Source organism: Catharus ustulatus, chromosome 3 (assembly GCF_009819885.2).
Source record: "Catharus ustulatus isolate bCatUst1 chromosome 3, bCatUst1.pri.v2, whole genome shotgun sequence".
In the NCBI taxonomy this organism is placed as follows: domain Eukaryota; kingdom Metazoa; phylum Chordata; class Aves; order Passeriformes; family Turdidae; genus Catharus; species Catharus ustulatus.
This window is the reverse complement of record NC_046223.1, coordinates 32,573,837-32,591,621: the sequence shown is the minus strand read 5'-3', so window position 1 is coordinate 32,591,621 and position 17,785 is coordinate 32,573,837.

Genomic DNA, 17,785 nt, shown 5'->3' with positions numbered 1-17,785 from the left:
GCCTTGATTCTTCTCTTCGTTCTGCAGGTGTAAAAGAGGAGTCTTTTTAATGGAGTTACCCTGCTGTGAAGCAGGTGTAAGTGAGAGGAAAATCATGCCCCTCCTAAAAAGAATTGGCAAAGTTAAAGTCTTTGGGAGTATGTTGGAGATTGCTGCTTCAGTAGGTACTTGAGGAATATTCTGTGTCAACCCAGACAGCAGGGCCGTTGGCAGTAGAACCAAGTTTAAATAAAAACTTCCTCAGCTATTCAGTGAACAGCAAGGCTAGGGCAGGGCTAGGCTTAAAATATAAGGGCAGCCTCTGTGGAAATCCACCTCCCTCTGAGGGGAGGAGTCAGTGCGACCAAGCAACTCTGATGAGAAACCTGAGGCTGGTTTGAGCACCAAGTGGAATTTGAAAACAGGCGGCTCTGAACCTTCCAGCAAAGGAGAAATTATTTCAAAAGAATCGGTGTCACAAGTGACTCAGACATGGTGCTTTGAATTAGAGCGTCTTGTGGCATCTCAGCACCGGAAATCTGTTGGGAGTTGTTTCATGCTTGATGTGTCCACAGCAGACTTTAGCTGTGAGCCTTCAGAAGTACAGAGAAGTGCAGCAGTCCTGTCTGGAAGCTGGGGTCCAGAGGACTGAGAAAAGTTTGTTCAGAGCAAAGTCGGTTTGTGGTTCTCTCATCACCTGCAGAATTCCATCTTAGGTCGATGGAATGCTCCTGGTATTTCACCTTGTACCTCTATTTTTGGAAGCCTGGCCTCATTGCCTGCTGAGAAGTGATTTGAAGCCATTTAGCTCCAGGCACAAGTACAAGACTTTATCAGTATCAAAGGAAGGAGAAGGCATCCATCTGGGTCACAGGAAATGTTCCACAAACCCCTTGGATGCGTTATGAAAGCTGGAATGGAGACCTCAGGTAGCACTTGTCAGGGAAGCAGCTACTACACCTTGTGCACTCTTGTGCCTTTTGCTGGAGAAGCTTAATGGTCACCAGTTTCCCTGGGCTACAACCCCCAGCACCTCTGACAGTGTGAAACAGGACACTGAACATCTAGAAATTGATCCTAAATTCTTGTCCATCTAGTGTTCCCACTCCTGGAGACCCAGCACTGGCAGATGTAATCAGAGCAGAGCTGTGCTGATACAAAGCTGTGACATCAGAGGTGTTTATCCATCAGGAAATTGTCACACTGATTTCAGCAGTGAGGGTCTTTAGGACCACCTCTGTGGTCTTGCCCAGCAGTATACAGGCTTCCCACCTCACTTCTTTCCCCTGGCCCTGAAAACAGCTGGTTCCCCAGCTCACTTGTCTTACCTCCAAACTTCAGTGTTCATTGCTCTTCCTTCTTCTTGGCAACACAGTCCCCTCCTGCCTCCACATCCTCTAGGGAGGGAACAGCATGATGTGAGTGAAAGTAGAAGGCTGTAAGGAAAGGTGGCTTTTCTGTAATAGCACATACAAACAAGAAAACCTACAGAGATGGTGTGGCTGACTCAGTTTCTTTAAGGTTTTGAGCTTTTGGCTGATGACAGGTGTTGAGTTAAATAACTTTGATCATGTCTTATAGTCATTAAAAAAACACCCCAAAGATAAAAACTGAGAGACTGTAAGCCATTTTCAGGATTTCCTCTTCCTTGGTGTTACTGCAAAATTTCAGTTCTCTCACTCTGCACTTTGCACTGATCATTGGATGTTAAGACTGAGACCTTAAGCTAAGGATCATGCTCTAATTTGGCATCACTGTTGCATGGTATTACAGCTCCCTTGGCACTTTTTGCAAACGGTGAATTCTTCTAAATGCTGCACTGGCTGTTGGGACAGCAGAGCTCTCTGCTTTGGCCATGGCTCTTTTGAACATCATTCACTGCACCCACCCCTGCCCTAGGAGACCATGCAATCAAAGTGACATTCTTCAAAGTCAGCCTGCCCTGCAGATCTTTGCATGCAATTAGTAACCTCCCTGCATTTTTGGTATCAGTCCTTGCTTCCCTTTGAAAACACCTCAAGAATGAGTCCCTGTGATCTTTTTCATCCATCTGAGGTCCAGAGAATGGTGGAGTCAAAAGAAATGTGAAAATAGTCTGTTTTTCCCTAAGTGGACCCAATGCAGGGAAGATCTGTGGGGCTTTGAAGATGAGGAATTTCTCACCAGAGGATGTTAAGCTGCCAAAATTTATATGGGTCTGAAAGAGACTGGACGCAGAGGCAGCTCCCAATGAGTATCTGCTTCTCCTTGGTCCTGACACCCCTTCCCTCTGGCTGGTAGGTGGGCTGGGCTGATGCCCATCTTGCAGACACAAAACTGCTGCATGTACCCATCTCTTGTGTCTCTGCCCATCCGAGGGGCAAGTATGTTCCTGCAGAAGGGCGTGATGAGCAGGCAGGTGTAGGAATATATAAAGTTGGTGCAGGTCAAAGTTACAGCACTTGCTTTCTGGAAGCCACAGACAGACATTAAAGCAAAAATGTGCCTGTCTGTTTCCATTCATTTGAATTTTGCTTGGCTGTTTTTTGAAGGCCCTGAAAGGGCTCTAAGTTTGTACTGTGTTATGCATGTTCAATAATGCATTTCCTGCTCACAATGTTTAAATGGTTATCTTCATTGTTATTTATTAAAACATCTTCAAGAATGTCTGGACATTCATGGCTCTGCATCTCAAATGATTCATTAAAACACCTGCTTTCCCTGTTGGAAACTCCACTCTTGCATTATGTTTTGATCTCCACCACTGAGTGAGTGAAAGGCTCATGTCAGATGGAATAAAATCTTTATCCCTCTGCACATCCACAGGACAGAGGTGTCTGTGCAGTTTCTTGCAGATGGAGGTGAGCACAGACTTGCAGTTCTCCCCTCTAGGTTACAGTGAGTCAGCCTTCCCCTCCTGTTAACCCCTGCTAGCAAGATGCTGAGCTGCACCTGCCCTGCCTGTCTCTTCAGCATGGCTTAGGAATTTAAATGTCATGCCTTGATAAACCATCTACATGGCTTCTGGCTTAGAGCTGGCTGGTGCCAAGCTCAGAACAGGCAGACAAAGCTGGCTGGCAGAGTCTGCACTGGTACCTGCAATAATCATGATGGAAAGCTCCTGGAAGTGCGAAGATGCTATTTGCAAGCCCAGGGAAAGCGTGCTGTCTTCAGTCATCTGTCCCCTCTGTCTGGCACTTGGAGAGAGCATCTGGAGTACCAGGTCCAGTTTGGGGCTCCCTGGGAAGAGATAGCAACAAAGTGGAATGAGCCAAGAGGAGGGACATGTTTGGGGCTGGAGCACCTGGCATGTGAGGAGAGTCTGGAGATTTGGGGCTCTTTGCTATCTTCTGCTATTTAAAGAGCCATTGCAAACAGGATGCCAAGAGATACATAGCAAAGGATGAGGGCTAAAAAACAGCTTCTAGGAAAATTTTGATCAGATAAAAAGGAGAAAAAGTCTTCCCTTTGAGAGTGGTCCCAGCACTGAAAAAGGTACCTGGAGAGCCCGTGGGATCTCTGTCCTGAAGATACTCACAGAAGGCTGGACTAGATGATTTCAGAGGTCTCCACCCTTAATTCTTACATTTTTTACTTATTGTTGGCAACATTTTATAAAAACTCTTTTCATAACAGTCCTCTCTTGATTTCCTGACAGAGCCTGTTTCTTAAGCTATAATTTTTTTTGCCTCCTGCCACCCTTACACAAAACACAGTCAAGGAAGACATTTCTTCCTTCCCAGTGCCCAGACTTGCTGGCGGATTTCCCTACCTAAGTTTTGGTCTCCCAGACTCCACCTTGCTCTCTTGAAGGTAAAACCACCCTCACCTCTGCCAGGTGTCCCAGAAGGAGCTTTGCAGGTCTGGGAGTCAGGTCACAATGTTCCTTAAAATCTCTGGAGGAACAGGAGCGGCACCGGATTTTGGCTTGTTCCTTCTATCCTCCAATTCAAGAGCAAGCATCATCAAATAAAGCTGGTGGGAGCTGGGCTTGAAAGAAGCAAAAAGAAGCATCTCTTCCCAAAAGAGATAATTACTCTGCCTGACACTGCTGAAGGAGGTTATGATAAAGTTTCCACTAAATCCAAAAGAGGAAAGCCCACAGCTAATTAAGTCTACTTAAGTCTACACAGTCTACTAAGCAAGACAAAACTCCCTCTGTTTCAGCAAGTCTCTGTGCTGAAACTGCATGGAAAGGAAAGGGATTAGGAGCAAGTTTTAGTACATGCTTGTCCTGCTCTGCCCTAGTCCCTGGTCCCTGACTGGATCCTGGAATCCTGTGGGATACCTATACATATGTTCTTGTAGGGGGAATGGCATTTTCTTCACTGCAAAACTTACTCCATTGCAAAATGCCAAATAAAAGCCTGCTGTCTTTTGTTGCACAATTAGCTAAGACAACAAGCAGCCTGGGCTTTTGTATTTCTTGGGAGAGTGTGCCACTTCCACCAGCAGCTGTGCAGTCTCTGGCTCTTAACCTGGTCTATCAAGATTTTTCAGGGATGTAACATTTCACCATAGCTGTGCAAATAAGTGCTGCTTTTGCTTGCTACAGGAACAGCAGCATTACAAAAAACCCAACAAAACAAGCCCACAACTGGGGGTCATTGGGAAATTAATTATTTTTTCTGTTTCCTACTGAAATGAAAAGCAGAAAAATCATCTTGTGTTGAGTAAATTACTCAGTTTGGAAGTAAATGTTCTGCTTAGGGATATATAAAAATAAAGGTCTAATGGGCAATTAGAAATCTGTAAAAATAAATTGCTATTTCAAGAAGCTAAACCATCTAATTCAGAAAATGTTGAATTGGAGCCTTTGAACTTCTCAATTTTCTTCCCCTAAGCTGAAATAATTCACTGATTTTTGCAGCCGTGCGTGATTTGGTTTGGTCAATGCAAAGCAGAATCTTTCAGTGAGAAGCAGTGACCCTGAAAGTTGTCTCCTTCTCCTCCTCAGGACCACCCCTAAAATGTCCTTCTGCTCCTGCCACACTCATTTTCAATTGCTGCAGCTTCACTGCTGTCCTTGTCACTAATCAGCTCTCTGGCACATCCCTGAGACACCGCTTCCCTGGTGAAGGTCCTCTAAAAAATAAGCTGTTACAGTGTTGTCTGCCTCATTTCAGCCTTATCCTCCTCAAGGATATATTTTTTTTCCCCTGAAGTGACTGGGTGGCTTTAGGTGTGCTTTCAGCCTGACAGTACACAGCATTTATCATGGTCCTTGCTTTTCTGCCTGACACAGAAAGTGCAAAAAAGGCAAAAGCAGCAAAGGTTGCAAAACTTTTGTGGAAACCTGTGTTGTTTAGGAAGGATGAAAGTGGGTACATCATCTGGCTGAAGGTCCTAGGATGCCATGATGCTTATGCAGACCTCCAGAGTAGATCCCCATAGCTGGGCTCAGCTGCTTTAAGAGAGGGCAAAGTGGATGCTAAGCATTTGTTTTTAATCTTACAGTTCTAGATGGATATGGAGCAGTGGGGTGCACGGAGCTGTGGATTTGGATGTTCACTCAACAGAGGAACATTTCAAGCACAGGCAGGACTTCTGGGTATGTCCATGCCATCATGGTAGCTCAGGGCTTAACTCTGCATGCCAGCCCAAGCTCCCTGGTTGTGCTTTTTCCTTGAAGCCTTGAAGACAAAGGGTAACCTGTTTCCAGGGGGCTTTGAGGCTGAATTCATCAGTGTCCACGAGGAGTTCAGAGGTGGCTGTGGGGAAGGTTCTGGGGAGGGCATGGTGCTGATTAGTCACTTATGAATGCCCCCGTGGTCACAGGGATCCAGGCATTTGCTAAACCCCATTCTAGGAAAGCAGAGTCCCTTCTCTCAGCCGCTTTTCCTTCTCAGCCCCCTCTCACTTCCCAGTGAGGAATGAAAAATTAACACATTTATCACACACCGTCTGAAAAAACAGAGAGCGATCAGTTTGGAACAGGTTGTATTTGCAAATATCTGAGCCCAAAATAACACAAACAAGCAGTCTCATGACAACTCCATGGCTGCTTTTTATCTGAAGCCTTTCACTGAGGTAGAACTTGCCTCTTGCTTTGCTTTTCACTGTCCTCTGGAAGGTGATGCAATACATTTCCACACTCATGTCTTCAGTTAATCCAGCAAAAGCTTTTCAAGGGGCAACAAGTAGGATCTCAGCCAGTGACCCATGCCCACTGCTGGCTGCCCCACCACCCTTGCCTGCTGCAGGGTGCTTCCCAGCGTGGTTTTCTCTAGGCAGCCAAGGTGTCCTTGGTGCTCTGGTCCTCAGGAGGAGACATTTTTGTCACAGTGGACCCTCTGAACTGGGAGAAGCTGGGAGTCGTTGCATTTCCAGGCTGGGAGACACTTTCTCCTCTGCAGTAAAAAGCAGAACCTGATTTTACCCACATTTCCCAACATCAAACAGAAAATGTGGTGGTCCTGGAGGCAAATGTCCCATCTCTGTGAAGACATACATTGCAAGAGGAACAAGCTCCTTTTCCAGTATGGCACTGCTAGTACGTGTAGCCACACCCTCCTGAGATTCTGGTGGCAATGAGGAGCAGCCTGAGCTGCCGTGGTCCTCAGAGCTCTCAGCTGATCCTCTCAAGGGGCTCTGCTTCCTAGCATATTTAGGGTGGGATTTGTTTTGCTGTGATATGGGTCACTCCCATGGGGCTAAGGTCTGGAGAGGTATCTGCATAGAAGAGACTCTCTGTGCAGAGATCTTGGAACATCTGTGTGAGGGAAGGCAGTGACTTAGGAGGGAAGGAGACCTGTGGGGTGGATGGGACAGTCTCTTAGACTCCATTCCCTGCTGTCACTGGCCCATGCAGACACCTGACACTGGAAATGTCACTCTCAGGGGTTTGTTTGTACGGACAGGAGTGGATGGAGGTGCAGACATGTGGGAAGAACTGTTTATTTTTAATCTATGCCAAGTCTTCAGAGCCAACTCCCTTCATTATACTTCTTTCTCAGTTCTCCTCTCATCCCACCCTTCCTCTTGTCACTGTCAGAGGCTCACAAGGATGATGGATGAAAGGCCTTAAAAGCAGCTGGTTTCGCATTTCATCACTGTCACATAACTTGCTTTCCTCTTTGCCTGAAATCACTCCTGCTGCCAGAAATGCCCTTGGCATCCCAAGGTGTTTTCCCTTGCTGGTGCCCTGCAGGGATGGCCTGCTGGAATCAGGTACCTCTGTGCAGAGCCCCTGGATGCCTTGAGAGGAAGGATTCATCACAGCCCTCTGCTCCTTACAGCTGGAGACAACAGCATTACTTTGATCGTGGGAAGAAGGGCTGATTTGAGGTTGGCAGGGTTGTCCAGGCAGAGGTGACTGAATAGGTCTGATGAGAGAGGGAAGGGGTCTGGGGTGGGAAACCTTGGTGGTCCAGGGATGTATGGGAATGCCTTTGGGACTCTCTGTGCTTGTGTAGCCCAGCCTCCTGCTAGCTGTGTGCTGGGTAGCTCTGCCCTGCCCACAGGGAGGTGTGCTTCAGGTGCAGTGGGAATGACAGTGACTCCTCTGGGGATCAGCACTGGCTGTCTGGGGTCCCCTTGGCACCAAAGAGGGTTCCTGTCATTGGCAGGAGCACCCTTGATGTGGGGGCACAGGAAAGCAAGTCCCAGAAGGACTGCAGTGCTAATGCCCTGGTGCCCATGGATAACCACACTGCATCTCCATGTCATCCCCCCATGCCTGGGCATGGCCAGACCTCAGCCTAGATCCCCTGTGCTGGCAGGCTCAGGTCCAAACAATGTCTCACAAACAAGCCCTGATCCTCAGGATGGATCTGGGCAGGAACTAGGTAGAAAATATTTATACGGTTGCTTCTCAAATTTCCTATGTTTGCAGTGCAAGCAGGTGAAAAGCTGGGTTGCAACCTCCCCTGCAGGCAGCTGTGATTGAATGCCTAAGGAGGGGAGGGGAGGGAGGGAGAGGAGGACAAGAAAAGAAATGATCGAATAAAAAAACCCTAAAGTAAAATAAGAATCAGTGTGAAGCAAGAGAAGACATAGTAAATCAAATTCTGCAAAAGGAGGCAGAGAGCAAACACTTCAGCCAGGTCTAAGCCACCACCAGTTATTTATTCAGATAACATATTATTAGTGAGGAGAGACACTCACATCTGATATATATCTCCCAGTCCCAGAGAAATATGAAAAGGCAGCTGGCTCTGCTCCTATCAGAACCATTCCAGATGTTTTCAGCTGGTGTCAGATGTGCTGCTTAGCATGACAAAGCAAAGGGAGGAAAAAGCAGAGAGAAAGAAGGGAAAAGAAATGTCATAATCTTTTTTTTAAACACAGAAGGAATATAAATAATGGCTTCACATATTAAATGTTTCCCCTGGCAGCTCCTGGTGTAGTTGTCATTAACAGTTGAAACAGCAAGGGAGATAGCAGAACACAAGGCTTCTATTTACCATTGTTAATCAAGCACTAATTGGTAGTTTAGACATTCTGAAATTATTGTGGGGAACATTTCAAAAGTGTCAAGAACCCAAGATCCATTCTCAGAAGTGTCACCCAAATCTGATTTCCACATCTGAGTCATTAAAATGTTGTTGAAAATTTTTACCTTAGCAGTCACAGCTGACACTGGAGCATGAATTCTGGTGCCAGGCACTGCAGCACAGAGCAGTGGCTGTGCCCCAAAGGTTTTGATGAATGTGCAGGAGGAAACTCAGCCACCTTGTTCAACATCTGAGGGATTAAGTTATGCAGGGATTAAGGATGGCATCTATGTTGCTTTAGTGGGTAGTCCTGGAAAGCACCCAGGCTGGTGTGTGTGCACAAGCCAGCAGTGCCACCCCACCTGTCCTTGCTGCACGCCTCTGGTGTGGCACTTGCTGATGCCTGCTGGCACCTCCAGGCTGCTGCCAGGCATCAAACACTAATTCTGTGCTTTGGTGATTAACCATCTCTGCTGTGGATCCATAGGGACTCTCAGGTGATGAGCAGGGAAGGTGTTGAGTGAGGTAATGCTTTACCTGTGGGGATCTGCTTCTCTGTGGTTAACACTGTCTCTGGGAAAGGAGGCTGGGAGCTGCTACAAGACCTCACTTTTTGCCTTTGGTCATGAGAAAGAAGGAATAAGCTGCAAATGGAGCATCGAAGATAAACACAAGCACTATTGAGGAGAGGCAAACATGGAGCTGGGATGCAGCCGGAGACAGTTACCATAGTTACTCCCCATCCCTGCAAGGAGGGAGGCTCAGGCAGCTGCCCACAGCTTTGGCACACAGAGCAGAGGTGTCTCCAAGGGCCCAGGGGTGCTGCTGGAAGTGGGAGTCAGCTGAGGGGGACATCAGTCTCCTTGTCCTGAGCTTAACCCCTTACCTGTGCTGACGTGGGCAAGGGAAATGTCCCAGGCATGCTACAGCTAGCAGCCTTGGGGGTGGTGGGGCACAGCTGGGCATGCAGGACCAAAGCAGGGATTTGCTAAAGGATGGGCAAAGCTGCAAGACTGCAAAGAGCACCCAGAGGTTGGTTGCAGACTTAGCTGGGCTGCTTGTGTAGATATGGGCCTGGGAAACTGAGAGGGAAAGAGGGCTTTCCTTAAAATTCCTGATTTGGGATCAGGTCAGGGTTTGCAGGATAATTGACATCTCCCAATCCATTTGGGGGATTGAGTTTAGATCTCTTTAGAGCCAGTGGCAAAGGTGCAGTCAGGATGATTGTGCAGATGGACGATTGAGATGCATGGAGATGATTATGCAGCCCCAACTCTTGGGCAGTCAGTGGAGTGATATGACATGGAGCACACTTTACTGGTATTCACTATGAGCCTGAACCCCATAAAATCCAGCTAGAAGCTTGAGTCATGCTACTAGGTGACTACAGAGAAAGAGTAGTAATTTTTCCCCGTCAAGAAAAAGCCTTTTATTCACATCAGCTGAACAGTGATGTACAACTGATGTACAGTGACACCTCATTAGCCACTAGCTGGCTTTTCCTCTTAGAAAGATAAAGAGAGAGATGAACACGCAAGAGATAAGCAGCCTGCAAAATGAACCACAGGACCCTGGAAGGTGCCTTTTCAGCTCCAGCCTACCAATGTCCATCCCAGCATGTCAGCCTGTCTCCTGATGGACAGCCCCAGCATCAGCCAGACCTGCTTATTCTGGGAGCAGTCCCACTGCTGCTTCCCTTGGGTGCAGGGCTCACTTGGAGTGGGATGTGCTCAGTGCTTTAGTGCAACAGAGATGTGTTTCAAAGCCAGAAGTCTGCAGATACAGAGAGCTGATGCAGAGGTGGCAAGAGAAGTTGTCAATGGAAGGTGGTGCCAGGCTGCAGTGTCCCCTGGGAAGAGGTCAGCATGGCATACAGGCTCCCAAAGGCTCAGCCCACTCCGGAGGATGCAGCTGGGAACTGGATATTGGCTGGTTGGGACTGTAACCATGGCAGCAGCAGCTTCTGCATCTCAACATGGCTTGGGGACCCAAAAAAAAAAAAAAAAAAAAAAACAAACAAAAAACCAACAAAAAAAACCCCCCAAAAAAACCTAAAACCAAAAAAGCCCCAGAAAATAAACAGAAAAGAAATTAGAAAGTCTAATAATTATGTAAGCTTGGTGGCAGATCAGGTTTGCTGAATGTCTTTCACCTAGGCAGAGCCCACCCCTGGGCACCAGCTGAAGATGTGATTTCTAGAGCAAGCCAAGCATGTGCTCTGGGAAATCAGGTTGTGAGTATTCAGCTGAAGCCAGGGAAGGGGCTCTGCTGGCTTCTCTGCTCCTGCAAGCTCTCATTACACTAACAGGGAACATCGTGGGCAGAGACACGGGTACCAGCACCCTTGCTGTGCACTTAATAAAGTGCCTGAAGCTCCTCTACGTATTTTTATTAAAAAAGTGTCAGTGCCTCAGCGAAAGGCAGGAGGGAATGACTAAATTGCTGTTAAGTGACATGTTCAGACACCAAATCAAGCAGAGTGCTGCATTTTTAAATTAGTTTTTGACAGTATTTTCCCCAGCATCTCACCAGGCTGCAGCTTCTGGGAAGAAGTGTCCAGTCCCTCTCCTGTCCCCTCGATTGGGACCTGCAGTACCAGGTTCTCCTTTTGTGGAGATGACCACACTGCCTTATGGACCCTGTACTCCTGGAATCCTAGGTACCTGGTGAGAGCTGGGACAAGTGTGGTGGATGCATCCCCACGTGTTGGAGCTCCTCTGGGCTTCCCCAGCTCATGTGGGTGCACGAGTGGCTGTGTGAGTGGCCTGTGACTGCTTCACACCGTTGTGGATCTCATGCCAGGGTGATGGGCTCTCTCTGGGACTCTTTCTCCCAGGAACTGGCTGTGATGACCATGCCAGACTCCTGCTTGACCTGAGTAAGTGACTTGATGGTGATCCCAAGTTTCATGGCTCCTCAGTATGAGATTCTCCCACTGACAAAAGCAATTTTGGTCCATGCTTACAGTCCAGCCCACGCCCAGCTGCCCATCCCTTGCCCCACATTTTGCCACGTCCCTGCTCTCCTGTATGGCAGCAGAGGCTGGGCTGATGGATAGGGTATTGCTAGGGAGGATGTAGGTGTGTTGGACTCTCAGCAGTGCGGTAAGCAGAGTGAACTGTATGTGTAGAGACGCAGACCTGCTCATGTTGCTCAGCACTGGAGAACACCCCCCTACCACCTTCCTCCCAGCAGAGGGGGAAGGGATTCAGCCCCAAATTCCTGAGCTCAGTTTGCTTCAGCTTGTCTGGAATTTTCATGTAGGGAATTTAGATTGCAAAAAAAATGGCTTTGAAAGTTAGGAATCAGGGTAGGAGCCTCATTAGCTGTTGCAGAGAAGACAGCAGAGACAACAGTGGGGAAGGGTAAAGGAATGAAGAGAAATTCAGAGAGAAGCTGTGGACTTGTGGAAAGCGCTGTATGTCTTCAGGGTCACTCTGTCCCTCCTGTCCCAGCCCAGCATGCTGCAGGGGTTCTGTTGATGTCTGTGAAAAGCAGGAGTTGTGAGCAAGGGGCCGTGCTGCCTTAGCACACACATGCCAGGTGATGTGCTAGTGGATACCAAGGGATGCAAATTCAGGGATATGCTAATGCAAAGTCAGGGATAGGCATGTACTTGCCCAGCCAGGAGCCAACGTGCACATCCCCAGCTCCTATATCTCAGCATATGCACAGCCATGGCATCTCTCCTGCCTTGAGACAGCAGGGCAAGGGGCCCATGCAAGCTTTATGGCACACACACCTTCATCCCTGGCAAACAGTCTTTGAGTTTAAACCTCCAGAAAGCATCTCGAGATTTCTCTCTGAGATTTTCTCAGAGCTCTTGGGTTGCATTTCTGGTTGCAGGCAGCTCATATGTAGAACTTAAAATCTCACCTGCAGTGCATCTCTTGAAAGCCTCTTGGGTCAGAGATGTGGTGACAGTCCATGAGGGAACAGAGAGGGCAAGCTGTCATCTTCGACAGGCAGGGCGCTGCGAAGAGAGGAAGTTTCCTGTCTGACACCCGCTTGTTTCTCCGATCCATCGCTTCTCTTATGGACTATTAAAAATTAACTGAATCTTGTTCGTCATTAAAATGCCCTGCCTTTGTTCTCCAGGCTCCTAGTACCCATTTGTAGGGCTTTTGCTATGTATTTTTCAGCACTTTGTCTCTTTAATTGCTCACTTCTCTCTGATGTGCTGGGCTGTGGTTTGCAAGTCAGCTGGAGGGAACAGAGGGGCATTTTTATTGCTCCAGACTGGATGCCAGTGAAAGGAAAGGCTCGGCAAGCCCCAGCTATAGCAGCTGAAGCTGCTATAGACCCTGCAGTCTCTGGCACCTATGCACCAGATGCTCCTTGCTTCCAGGCAGGCAGACAGACAGCTCTGGAGTCTTTAATCCATTACCAGGGAGAGGGAAGGAGGCTTTTCTGAACCTTAGGCTGCCTTTGCTCCTTTTTACCCCTTTCCTCCCAGACACAGTCCTGCTGCTTTTCTGACTCTCTGTTTTTAAATGATAGAGCTGTGTTTGGCACCCTGAAGTGCAGTGCAGGGCTGGCTGCAGTTCTGTGGTGCTGGATGCCCTGGGCTCTGCTGCTGGCTGCACTGCAGGGACTTGCATGGCTGTGGAGATACCTGCAGTCAGGACCAGCCTGGAGATATCCCCTCGGGCCTTTCCTGATATTAGTCCCTTCTTCTGAACTTAAGTGCTGCCTTCACTGGAGTTTAGCTGGGCCAGGCAGGCCTCCTAACAGCTTGTATGATCTGAATCCCCACAAAAAATGGATGCAGCATAGTAATCCCACCAGCCGGGCTGAGACTGAGCAAATGCCAGCAGAAGGTGTGAGCAGCTGCCCCAGTCTTGAGGTTGTGCTGTGTGCTGTTGCTAAAGGGAGGTGGGCATGCAAGACCAAGGTGACCATGGGTCCTGAGATGCCTCCTCCTGTTGAGGGCTCCAGAGAGAAGGGGTGAAACCAGAGAGTGAGCTCAGTGTAGACACATAGGCTGCTCTTGTTGTCAGGAGAGCTTCCTCCTTTGCTGATCTGGGAGGAAGCCAGGAAAAGAGATTATGGGATAGGATACTATTGCTGAGTCTCCTGGGGCACCCCGTCACTTGAAGCTACCAGTCATGCTGGCAGTCAGCTGGAGAGCATGAAGAGATGGGTCAGCTGTTTGATGCTCATGCAGAGTGAGTCACTCCTCTGCCCACAGCTCCCCACTGGGATGCTGAGCAGAGCTGACAGGCAAAAGCGAAACATCTGCTACAAACCCTTGCTCTTTTTAAGATCAGAAATTCTCAAGCCAAGGGCTCACCTCGTGGAACAGAAGTGCCCAAGGGAGAGGTACCAGGACCTGGGTTCTCTGGTTCAGGAACAGGGGTCTGTTTGGCACTGAATCCTTTACTTTTGCAACTTGTCAGGGAAGAAAGACTTCGTTTCCTTTTGGGTAATTCCTAACGGGCAATTAGGACTAATGCTGGGACTTACCACTTTGATCAACAAAAAAAGCCTAGACAGCATGTCTGCAGTTCAACAAACCATGCTATTAGCAAAGGCAAAGATAATAAGAAGTTTCTTGTGCCCTGAACCTCCTCAGTGAAGGAAGATCTTTGGTCTCAACTACCCTTATTAGTGTTCCTAATGTTCCTTACCAGAAAGGTTGTAGATCCCCAAAGCACTGATGTGTAAAAGCACGAATTTGAATCCTTCTGAAAATGATGTAAATATTTTCCTCAGCTTTATCAGTCTTTGGATCAGGATTGGAAGCATTGTGGTCTCTGCATGGCCACTGTGATTAAAACACCCAGTTGCAGGGGTGATGGTAGGAAGTGTTAAAAGGGGAAAGGCTGGTGTCAGCATTCCTTCTAAGAGCTTTAATGCCCAACATGTTGAAATTTAATAATTAAGGAGATACTTTCAATTTTTCTTTTTCTTTCTTTTTTTTTTTTTTTTTTTTTTTAATAGTCTAACAGCATGAACTAAGCCATTCAATAATTAATTGATAAAGTTGAACTGCACATGCCAGCACCTGAGCTGAGGGTGTGGGCTCAATCTTTGCAGACAAACGAAGTGAGAAATAATTGCTTGATGAAGAAAAGGAGGATATTAACATTAGATTTGTCAGATCCCTCATAGGAATTCATCATAGTGGGTATGGGGCTTCAAATGGGATTTGTGCTGCTAATTAATCACTAATTAACACTCTAAATTGGCCCAAACATGAGGGAGAGAGGGAGAGAGCTGGGGTGATTCTAGATTACAACAAGAGGAGGCAGAAAGAGAAAAACCTTTTTTTTTGTATGGGGGATGATTCAGAGGGAATAAGGGGGAAATAAATATGGATTGCTCATGCTGGACAACATGTGCACATGTGTGTTTGCCATTGGGAGGGGTTTAGCAACAATGACATTCTCAGGGATGATCCCAATGCTGGATGGAGACTCAGTTCTGAGAAAAGGAATTCCAGTTCCACTCCCGGCTGACTGCAGCTCCTTCCTTCTCATCATTCTTGGGATATCTCTGCTGTTGCAGATGTTATATCTTGTCGGGGTGAGATTAGCAATTCAGCCTGACTCTGGTGCTCTGCTGCCTGAGCCTTGCTCCATGTACAGCCTGTAGAAGGAACAAGGTGCCCCGGCAAGGGGAGGCACCTCTCCAATGCAGGCTCAATGCTGTAATATGGGAAATAACAAATCCTCCCAGCTACCACCTACAAATGGCAGCTCTACCAACAATAAAACGTGACACCTCAGAGCTGCTGCAATAATTTAAGTCTGTCTCACCAGGCTGTCTCTCTGTCTCTATGTGTGTTATGTGACTTGGGTCTCTCCTAATTACTTGTTACCATGTGGGACAGCTCCACAGGGACAGACAGTGAGGGCTCAGTGTGCCCAAACTTGGCAGCTGGGTACTGACTAAACTTGAGGTGCACTGTTTCCCTCCACATACTCTGATTCCCTAACTATTAGAGGAGTGTCACCTTTCCTGTGAATTTTTCTTCTTTTTTCCTTTAAGAGAAAGCGCAAAGGCCTATTTCGACATGATAAAAACACTAAAACCTTGAAAAATGTTCCTGGGAGTGCAACTTTCTCCTTCCCATCTCCAAGTTTATTCCCAGGACAACAGATTAGTAACATTTAGAGCTACAAAGGATCACTAGTTTAATCAATAGATTAAAAAAGATCACAACCATTAGTGCCAGACTTTGATTTTTATACTGCCACTACATTTTACGTGGCTGCCTCCCCTTTTGTGGCATTTTATAGTGCACAGGATACTTCTGTGTTATCCCAGTCTAATGTATGCCCTAATTTTATCCTATTCATCTATTCCTTTGCTATTCCTCATCTTCTCAGATCTTCCTGGATCCATGTCCTGCTGTGTATCCATCACTCACGGATCATGCCAGGCGGGAAGCAGTCCCCTAAGAGGCTGGCAGTGTTTGTGTGACATTTGCAAGACAATACAAGGACAGACTCTGTACTGCCTGCTTTCACTTCAGGACCAGCAACTCCTAATTTTGGCTTGAAGCTGACCAGGGACAATGTGATTTGCCTCCCCAGACACTACAGCAGAGTCCTGAGCTCAGCCTCTTCCCCTTGAAGGTGCTGATGTGGACAGAGTACCTGAGCAGGCTGCCAGAATCCCCTGAGATGGGACTGCTGGGAATGGGGTCACTTCAAGTGAAGAAAAGGAATTCCTCTCCTCTCCCCATTTCACTGTTTACAGCAGCTGAGCTACTTACTCCCTCCCCACCCTACATGTTTTTGATCTTTGCCTTGTCTGTGGTGACAACTCTGAAGCACGCTACGGAAGGACAAAGTCACAGGCTTCAGGCGAAACGTGCTGCTGTCAGCTGCTGCTCCAGAAGGGGCAGTGGCCAGAAGTGCCTCTGTGCCTCATGTTTGCAAAGAAAAATAAATGGATATAAAGAACAAACTTGTTTCCTCAGAAAGTCAGCTATGAAGGTCTCCTGAACCTGTGTAATCTTTTTGCTGCCTGAATGTGACTAGATACGTGAATAGATGGATTGAGGTGCTGCAACAGGACGGGCTACAGACAGAAATGAAGGCACTGACAAATTGCAGTGTTTCTTTGGTGTGGGTTATTCCAGAGACCTTGCTGCAGCTTCTAGGGAAGGAGTTACTCTTGAGGGAATGTAGCAATTTTTTTTAAAGTCTCAGGAGATAAAACCTTCCATAAAAATGCTATATTGGCTCCCAGCCAAAACCCCTCTAAGAAATATCTCAGTGCCTTTTGGGCTTTGGGTTATCCATGGATTGTATGCACAAATATACCCCTTCCTTGTGTTATATACCCTGGAAAGGAAAATTTAGGTGTCAGCTGGTTTTAAGACTTTTGGAAATTTTGAAAGCTGGAAAAACATAGGCAACTTCATTGAAGAGATCTACAAGTCCATTCTCTTACTTCCTGGTACAAGTCCCTGGATGAGTTTTCTCAAGTTCTGCTACACAAGAATGCCAATTTCTATCCCAATCTTAAATTAATTGGCATTGCAGTTCTCTACTCCATTATGTTTACGGATGGGAAAATGAAAAATCCCCAAATGAGGTTTCCAGTTCTATATTTCTGTCTCTGGAGAATCAATCTTCATGATGTCCCCTTGGGCATTGCTGATCTAGTAGAAAGCCCCCCACAAGATTTTGTTTTCTGCTGATCATCAAAGCATCTTCTTCATCAGATTTTCTCTTTGGATTTCAGGGTGAGTTGGGAATCTTAACAGCATTTGAGCACCATCTGTAAGCCCAGAACAGGTATGCCATCTGATAAAACACTTCTAGTTAGTCTTCTTCTTAGCTACAGAATGATTTCTGTGTTGGCTTGTGTTTGCTCTGGTGGTGATGTGAGTTATACCTGTTTCCCATGCATGAATAATCAGACATTGATTTGAGGGGGGTTTCTGAAAACACTGCACCTTTTGTGACAATCCTCAGGATTCCATGAGGTCAACACCTCACTTGTACCTTGGTGAAGACACTGAGGCCTTTTTTCCAGAAAACACCAGGGGAACCTATAGCTATCAGTGCTATAACTTCAGGAAAAAGTTGTCTCTCTCTAATGCTCATCTGGGATGCACAAATCAGCATTGATCCAAAGGATAACCTCATGGCAGACTAAAAATACTTGTTACTGGATCCCCACTGCTACCTGTGGCTTCTGGATTCTCCTGGAAGGTTTCCTGTCCCACAGCCAACCAAGGACTTAGATGAGGGTGTGAGCATTGCCTCAGTATGTACACATGGTCCACAGGATAGTGCAAGCTTCCTTCTTCAGTGAGAACAGCAAGCAGTTGCAACCTTGAAGAAGATATCAACTCCATTTACTTCCACAGCAGGATTTTTAAGACAGAAGAGCCAGAGGACAGGTTCTGCTCTATGAAACTCCTTTGGAAT